At 46.9% G+C, this 8286-nt stretch overlaps 1 long non-coding RNA gene across 3 annotated transcripts; it reads right to left on the reverse strand.

The window, feature by feature from the left end:
• Positions 1 to 1780: 1780 nt before the first annotated feature.
• Positions 1781 to 4251, reverse strand: LOC120690810. 3 transcript variants are annotated; one of them, XR_005681953.1, is made up of 3 exons: positions 3696 to 4251; positions 2654 to 2990; positions 1781 to 2089 (listed from the first exon to the last, which is right to left on the reverse strand). It is a non-coding gene; the product is annotated as an uncharacterized LOC120690810 (long non-coding RNA). The 3 variants fall into 3 exon arrangements; XR_005681952.1 differs by having other exon boundaries at positions 2654 to 2818; positions 2898 to 4248; XR_005681951.1 differs by having other exon boundaries at positions 2654 to 4248.
• Between the last annotated feature and the right edge of the window lie 4035 nt (positions 4252 to 8286).

Consider the following 8286-nt stretch of genomic DNA (forward strand, 5'->3'; position numbering starts at 1 on the left):
AAAAGACATCTCAATGATTATTCAATCATTGGCGAAGCACTGTCAAGATAAGGATCAAGTACTTACTGGCTTGAGCAGTTTGTAGTTGTTCCTGGAGTTTGGGTTTCTCCTACTCAAGGCTCTTGATCTGCTGCTTCATCTTATAAAGTTCTCGAGTATGCTCTCGGTTCGCTTCATATTACTTGTTCCGTGCAGCAAGGGATTCATCAAGGCATTTGGCAATCAGTGCATTCTGTTGGGCCAAGGTTTTCCGATTGTCAACAGTCTTATACAAAGCCTGTGACTTCAAGAAAGACTGATTGGCAACTTTCTATAAGTGCAACGCAAGATGGGTCAGATGTCATCAACTACTCGATATAAGCAAAAGCAGCAAAAGAAGGTTTACCTTGGTTTATTTAAAGCTCCACTGCATGTAATCTGCGAGTTTCTTTACATTGTCTATAGATAACAATGGATCATCAAAGAGCTCCTTTCCCAATTCCTCCTGGGTAGACTGTGGCAGAGACCGAAAGGGTACTACTCGAACAGCAGGATTCTTTGATCCTTCAGCTCCACCACTGCCAATTCCATCAGCATTTGAGGTACCTTCAGTACATGTAGAAGGAGTAAGCTTGGGTGCTTCAGGATTCGACTCATTTGATGTTCCAGGATTCGGCTCATTTGATGTCCCAGGTGTGTCTGCATTCTGACATATAGCAGTTGAATTCTCGATCAACCCAACTACTGGTGATTCGGGGGTTGATCAAGTAGTTGTTTCTGGATCACTCTCCATCTAGTTACGGAAGTACTGAATCTGATCCTTCTCATGTGCTAGAATATATTGGATCCTAGCCAAGCAAGATTCAAAATAAGAAAGTTGAGGCTAATTAGATCTAGTTTAAGAAAATCAAATTCTTACTGGCCACTGTCGAGACGGGGTATTTTCCTCTGCAACAAAGCTCCAGGAGCTGCCTTCATTTCTTGCTATCATCAAAAGGAGTAGCATCTTCCGAAGACGGAGGCATGCAGTACCATGTCTTATAATTTTTCTATAAAGAAAGCAAGGATTCGTCAGAAGATTTTTTTTGGAAAATAATGAAGGAAAAAGACTAGAGTGACCCTCAGCCTGATTCTGCGATTCAACCTAAGGCTCGGGGTAGACCTGGGCATCCTCCGGGCCGGGTCGGGTTCGGGTCGGGCCAAAAAAAGCCCGGTGTTTTTTCTAGCGGCCCGTGTCCGACCCGACCCGGTGGCCGGGCCGTAAAATTGAGCCCGCACCCGACCCGACAGCCAGTCGGGTCGAGTTCGGGTCGGGTCGGGCCTATGTAAAATGTCGGGTTCCTTCGGGTTTTTCGGGTTTCGGGTCAAAAATTTTAGCCCGTGCCCGGCCTGTCAGTCATACCGGGTCAAAAATTTTGACCCGAGCTCGCCCATCAAACTCTTCGGGTCGGGTCGGGCTATTTTCGGGCGGGTTGGGTCGGGTCGGTCGGGCAGCCCATGCCCAGGTCTAGCTCGGGGGCTACTCCAGATAGAGCGCGAGTACTTCGCGCACCATATATGATCAAGATTTTGGGGCTTCAGCACCTCACAGCCTCGAAGCGACCGAAGTACTTGGAGGACTACTTGACGTATCTGAAGAAAGGCCCAGAAGCAACCAGAAGGACGTTCTGAATACTTGAAGTAGTCGAAGACGCCCAGCAAAGTACCAACTGACCATCCAACGGGATAATTTAAATAAATTAAAAAAAATAAATGTGCAATTGAGTGTTATTTAGTTGTTAGTTCAGTACATCAAGCAAAGTGGGCCAACAAAGCACATTCATTCACCACTAAATCCAATCAATCAAAATGATATAAGTTATCATGTTAGCCGTACAAACATTGATCATCGTTGAGTACAATCCAAAATCACTTAACACCACTAATACTCTGTCCTTCCTATTCAAACATAGCTCAAAGCATAGAAGCCATCAGAGTCTAGAAAAAAACTTAGAACTCACAACAAACTAACTTTCCATCAAGTTAACTTGTTGCCACATGCTTGATCTGGTGCATGGAGAGGGAGGCATGGAGATGAGAATGCTAGCTAGTGGCCGGCAGCCACCTGATGCTGCAAGCATAAAATGAAAAAAACAACAATCAGGAATCAAGTACTTAGAAATGAAAAGCACAATCAGTTAGAAGACATACATATAGAAACTGACATTTTACTAAGCACTACTTATGAGAACTGTAATGCAGTTTTCCAACACACAAATTGAGCTGTGTACATCTTTTAGTCACAAGACACAAGGTAGCGGCAAATTTAAAGGTTCAGATATCAGAATAAATTACAACACAAGGCTAGAGTGAAAACTGACTACAACATGAGGCGCGCAAAGCGCGCCCTATAGTGAGCAGGCACTGAAATGCACGACAGCAAAAACTATTGATACCAAATGCAACAACTATATACTGCTACCCGTTAAGAAACAACAAAGGATAATGACAGTAGGCAAAGTTCATCAAAATCTCAAAGAATCACTGGATCGAAGATGTAAAGATGTTTTCTACTTAAATCGATCATGTAGGTTACAAAATGTAATCATTCCATTCCACTGCAACAAACTGCTACTAAGTAATGAATAGGCACTTGTGACTTTGCAAAGCAGGAAAGCAGGAAAGGCAAACCAACCTTTGCAATGTGTTGTATTTGCACACAAGAGAAGGCAGCAACAGCTCCAAGCTCTAATCGGCAGCACCAAACAATCTGAAACCTCAGTTCTTCCTATAGGAGAAACAATACCCGTAACTCTGTAAGCCAGAAACAACTATAGACAACACTATAGTTCAATTTGTCCTGCAGGGGAAAAAAATTCTCTGAATCCTGAAATAATAAATTTCAACAAAGCACAATTACATGAAGTTCTAGCATGTACCTGAGATACCTTAGCGCAGACCCAGGTAGCCTCCTACCCAAGCCTTATATTTGACTAGCTAATAGCAAGTAAAATGCCTTCACAGCATATTGTCTAACACCTCAGATATGAAAACAAGCAATGCTCAGGAGTAACATAAGAAAAATTATAGGCATGGAAAAGATCATATATAGTTATCAGAAACAGCATCATGGGCACAGACAGATGCTCATAGTAACACAACCAATACGAGGCATGGACAAATGCTCAGGAGTAACATCACGAGCATCATAGGCATGGATAAATAAAGCTCATGAATAATATAAGCAACATCATGGGAATGGACAGATGCTGAGACAAATTAAAACAAAGAAAAAGACCATTGGCAAGGGAATATAACAGGCATGAACATCTATATATGCAGCAATGAACTAGGCTTGCAACATCTTTGCTTCCTTCTCCTGTTGTGCAAGTGCTAGTAATAAAATTTGGCGAACATGGATCAACTGAAGTCAAGGCATATGGCACCCAACGCATCAGGAAATCATTTAAGGAAAAGAATCCAGAGCGGTTTGAAATTCTGGTGGACTAAAATGTGTTCTAGCTGAACAATGCACAATGATGAGCAAATATTGTTTGCTCAAAGGTTCAGATAACCTTACCACCATCGATAACCTACACTAGCTTCTATCAAAGGTTCAGACCTCAAAGGTTTTGTCAATCCACGAACACTAGTTTCAGTAACATGCTATTATTCTACCAATCTGCAACCAATTTCAGTGACTCGCTATTCTTTTGTCAATACATGAACTTATATACCTGCTCAAGGTCGGGGAGGAGCTCAGAGAAGAGCGCGTCGGCGCCGAGGTTGGGGAGGAGGTGCGCTGGCCCGACGTCGGGGAGGAGCAGCACCGACGCCGAGGTTGGGGAGGAGCAGCGCCGGCCCGAGGGTTGAGGAGGAGCAGCGCCGGCGCCGAGGTTGGGGAGGAGGATGAGGCGGCCTGAGCTCAGGGAGGAGTGCCCCGCCCTAGGGGAACCACGAGCCGTCGACGGCGACGCCGCTCCATGGAGAGCCGCGAATTGGCGGCAGCGGCGCCCGGCCTAGGGGAGCCGACGTGGGTGCTCAGCCATAGGAAGGCAGGGGCAGCGCCAGGGAGGCGCGGATGCGGAGGCAGGGGGATGCGCTTGGGAGGAAGGGGATGGAGGCGTTGCGCCGCCTGGCCGTGCGTGCAGAGCCGCACCGGCGCCGCCCGGCCTCGCGCCGCGCGCTCTGTGAGAGCCGAGAGGGCAGAGGCACCACGAGATCCAGATGCGGGCAACTGAAGCAGCCGCCAGGTGACCAGGTCCGTGCGTGGGGAGGAGGAACGGAGGATAAGGTTAGGTTTAACTTTGGAGGTAGGTATATATTGTCCAGTTTCATGGGTCGAGGTAGGCTGTATTGGACTGGTTCAGATACTTTTACCGATAGACAATTCATTGTAGTATAAAGATTTACCGACTAACTGTTCATATGTAAATATAGATACATTTACTGACAGACGATTCCTCTATAAAACAAGAATCACCGACGGACCATCCATCGGTAAACTTTACCTACGGACTGTCCATCGTTAATATTGAATTTTTACCGACCGACTCCCGTCGTTAATTTGGTGTTGTGGTGTAGTGATCCTCCAGCGGTGCATCAAGAGCCCCGAGGTGCGGATGCCCGAAGACGTCCCTCATCCCCTTGATGTAGAGCACCTCCAGGTTGCCGGCGCCGTAGGTGCTCGAGATCAGTCGCTCTTGAATCTCCGCATCGTCCGACTGCCGCAGCACCAGCCTTAGGATGAGGCTGCGGTGCACCAGTCGCGCCGCACACCCTGTCTCTCATGAGAGAGCAGGTGCCCCTGAGGCGACGGAGATCGTCCATGGGGGAGCCGGACGAGGCCGCGACGTGGGCGGCGATGTGGAGGAGCATCTCCTTTGGAATCTCGTCGAGGGATCTCGCAGGTGCCATAGGATGCCCGGTGACGAGAGGAGGGCGAAGGACCTTCTGATCGGGGTGGTCGAGGACAATGGCGGTGGAAAGAGGGGCGAGAGCGTAATGGCCAAGAAGGGATGAGCTGAAGTCGTAACGGCGCGGGACCTTGGAATCGCCGACGACAAAGCGCCCCTCCAACCTTTAAATGCTGGGGGGGAGTGCAAGGCGGCGACACAGATTCAGTGACATTGGACGGTGTAATTTCCCGTGACATCGAGTCACTTACATGTGGGACACACGTGATATGGGACCCACACGTCAGTGGCTCGTTGTTCCGGGAAATGTCTTCACTGTGTAATGTCACATAATCTGAATCCCCGAGGTGGCGTGGCGTGGGTCCAGGGAAGTTGAAGCGGTGCCGAGGAGGTGGAGTGGTGTGGGTCCGGCAGGGCGGACCCACCAATTGATGAAGACTAGGTGCATTACATTAGATAGGCTGTCAGACCCGAGGCAGCGGGACTGCTTATAGGCATAGATGTTCTAGAGTAAGGGATAGCTGTAGTACAAAGAAAACTATCCGATTGTATTGTAGTAGGACTCCAACTGTACTCTTCTAGGACTTTCTATGTAACCCTGTCCCCCCGGATATATAAGGGCGGGCAGAAACCCCTTCGAAACATCACTAACACCTAAGGCAATACAAACAACCACACAAGACGTAGGGTATTACGCAACTCGTGGCACGAACCTGTCCAAATCTTTGTGTTCCTTGCAACATCGAGTTCCAGAGCAGTCGATCGCTACCTACTAACCTTACTGCTAAGGGTATCCCTGAGCTGGCATGGCAGTAAAACAAAGATAGCTGGCGCGCCAGATAGGGATCTCGGCGAGTTCATCGGCGAGTTCGATGGCTGGATCAAGCGATGCCAATAACGTGCCTGAGGGCACAACCCTTGTTTTCGGTTCCTGGGCTTGCACGGCTGACGGATCGGGCGGCTTCTCCAGCCACCTTTTCACGCCCAACTCGCCTAAACCAAAAACAACTTTCCAATCCACCGACATCTGCGAGTTTGTAGAACTCGACGGAAAGCAAGCTCCGCCCGAGCTTAGTTCGGATACTCCAGAAAACGTGTCAACTCCAACTCGAATTCTCGAGTTAGCTGAGTCCGATACAAACTCTGACCCCAAAAGTCTCCAATTTTCCGAAACCCTCGGAAAATACCTGACTTATCTCAAGTCAATCAAACGCCCCAAGATCGACAACTCAGAACTACTCGATGGAGTAGATTGAGTTTCATGATCAATATAGGGATGCATTAAACTTGCAGAATCCACTGTTGGTTCATAAAAAACACAGCAGGACCCAAACGCACTGAACCCACCACAGGAACGGTTGGGTGATATACTCTCAGAGGTCGATCGAGTAGATTCTACTTTCATCGACTGCATTAAGATAGCTGAAGGCACTCTGAAAAACAAGAAGCAGAAATCGGGAGGAGGAATCTGTGGGAGATCTGGAAGGACAAACCCCCGGCTTGTTCGGATGGGACCGTCCTTCTCCAGGAAACCTCAGAATCCTTCACCGAAACCTGCAAACAGTCGGATTCCTGAATCAGCCGAATTCTTATTCGATCAGGACTTTGATCAATTCATAAACAACCTCGACAACTTTGAACCATTCGATGATCTCGAAGATTGGTCTGATAGCATCGACCTGTTCATGGACGCTATGGCCCAACCACCCTAGAATGTTGATGCCTTCTGGGAACTCGCCAAGCTCAAAAAGGGAAAATTCAAAGCCCCAAAACAATCCACCGAGTCGATTTTCGACAAACCCTGGATTAATGAGCCTGAAGGATTGACTCCCACTCAATCATGGCTACAATGGATGAACGAGAATGCCCTCTGCGTAGAGATAGGCATCCCGCTTCTTGCTCACTCAAAGCATACATATTCTAAAATCGGTGGCTTAACCGATTCTGACTCCAAGTACTCTTCTGATCCAGTACAGCAAGGAACTCTAATCCAACTTGACTAGGAATTCCAAGTCCGATCATGTAACACCCGGTTTACAAAAGGATATAAACCGAGCAATCATATACGTGCTAGGATCAAGTCACACGTATATATAACAGAATAAACAGTATATCACAGCACATATCACGTAAAAAGATATAATAAAGCAAGTACGAATGTTATTTATTACATAAATGACAAAATATCTGATACAAAGTATGCAGAAGCGTAAAAAAGGTACAGAACTCTCGGAAGCTGGGCGCCACAGGGACGTCGACTGGGGGACGACCGCCTAGAAGTCCTCGTACTCCTGGAGGTTCTGAGTGAACTCCTCCGTATCGCCAGGAAATGAGCAGCAGTAGGGTGTCCCCAAAGAGAACAAGAGGAAAAGAGTAGAGTAGGCAAGAGTGAGTACACAACTTGTACTCAACAAATATAACACAAACTATGAGGCTCTAAGATTGGCTGACTCAACTGCATTAGCTTTTAATCTTGGCAAAATTTTATTAAAGCTAATTACTACAAGTGGATGAATTACCATAAACCCAGTTACATAGAAATTAATCAAAATTAATTATGAACTACTAAGAACCAAACCAAACCACCCGACGAACCCCCCTAATCAAAGGAAGATAACCCCCCTAATCAACAGGATTATCTGGGCCGCTCATGACCGTGAGCACGGCTAGTATACTAGTTTTACACTCTGCAGAGGTTGCACATCTTTACCCACAAGTCGTGAGCTACGCTAGTTGTTCATCACACTTCCGTAGGTGAGATGACTAGCAAGCACACTACGAGGCCATTACAAAGAATCTCGTTGGTAAGGCGTAACCGCGAAAAGTTGGATCAGCGACGATGGGGCCCACCTCACGGGAGTACAAGCATGTAGCATAGACCAAGCCGGAGGAGCAGGGACCATTGAAGCTTACCACCTTTGCCCCGTAGGTAAGTTACTCCAAACCAAAAAGACCTAATTAGTAAGCCAAGACCGTCCCATTCCAGTCTTGTGGTTGCGCGGTTGTCCCAGGTTGTCGCTCTAATGATGTACGGTCCTTATGGAGAGTAGCTAGAACAAAACACAGAGCGAGCCCCCTAAACCAAGTTTCTAGAAAAACATGTTTTAAGGAGACGTAAACCACTCAAGTACAGAGCACAGAGGGTAACGCTCAGAATTAAGTTGCATAAGACCATTAACAATTTAATTAAAAAGGACCATGTGTGAGAGTGCAGCACCTAGCACAACTAACCAAAATGCAACCCAAGGGATATATATATAAAGGATATAAAGTGGCTAGGAAAGTCCTTATAGGCATACAGTATTAAAATGCAGTATGAAATTGTATTTAAAGGTGATAGGAATGTTCATGTTATACTTGCCTTCCTCGAAGTGCTCCTGCTGCTCAAAGTGTCCCGTGAAGGATGGCTCCT

Source organism: Panicum virgatum, chromosome 9N (assembly GCF_016808335.1).
Source record: "Panicum virgatum strain AP13 chromosome 9N, P.virgatum_v5, whole genome shotgun sequence".
In the NCBI taxonomy this organism is placed as follows: domain Eukaryota; kingdom Viridiplantae; phylum Streptophyta; class Magnoliopsida; order Poales; family Poaceae; genus Panicum; species Panicum virgatum.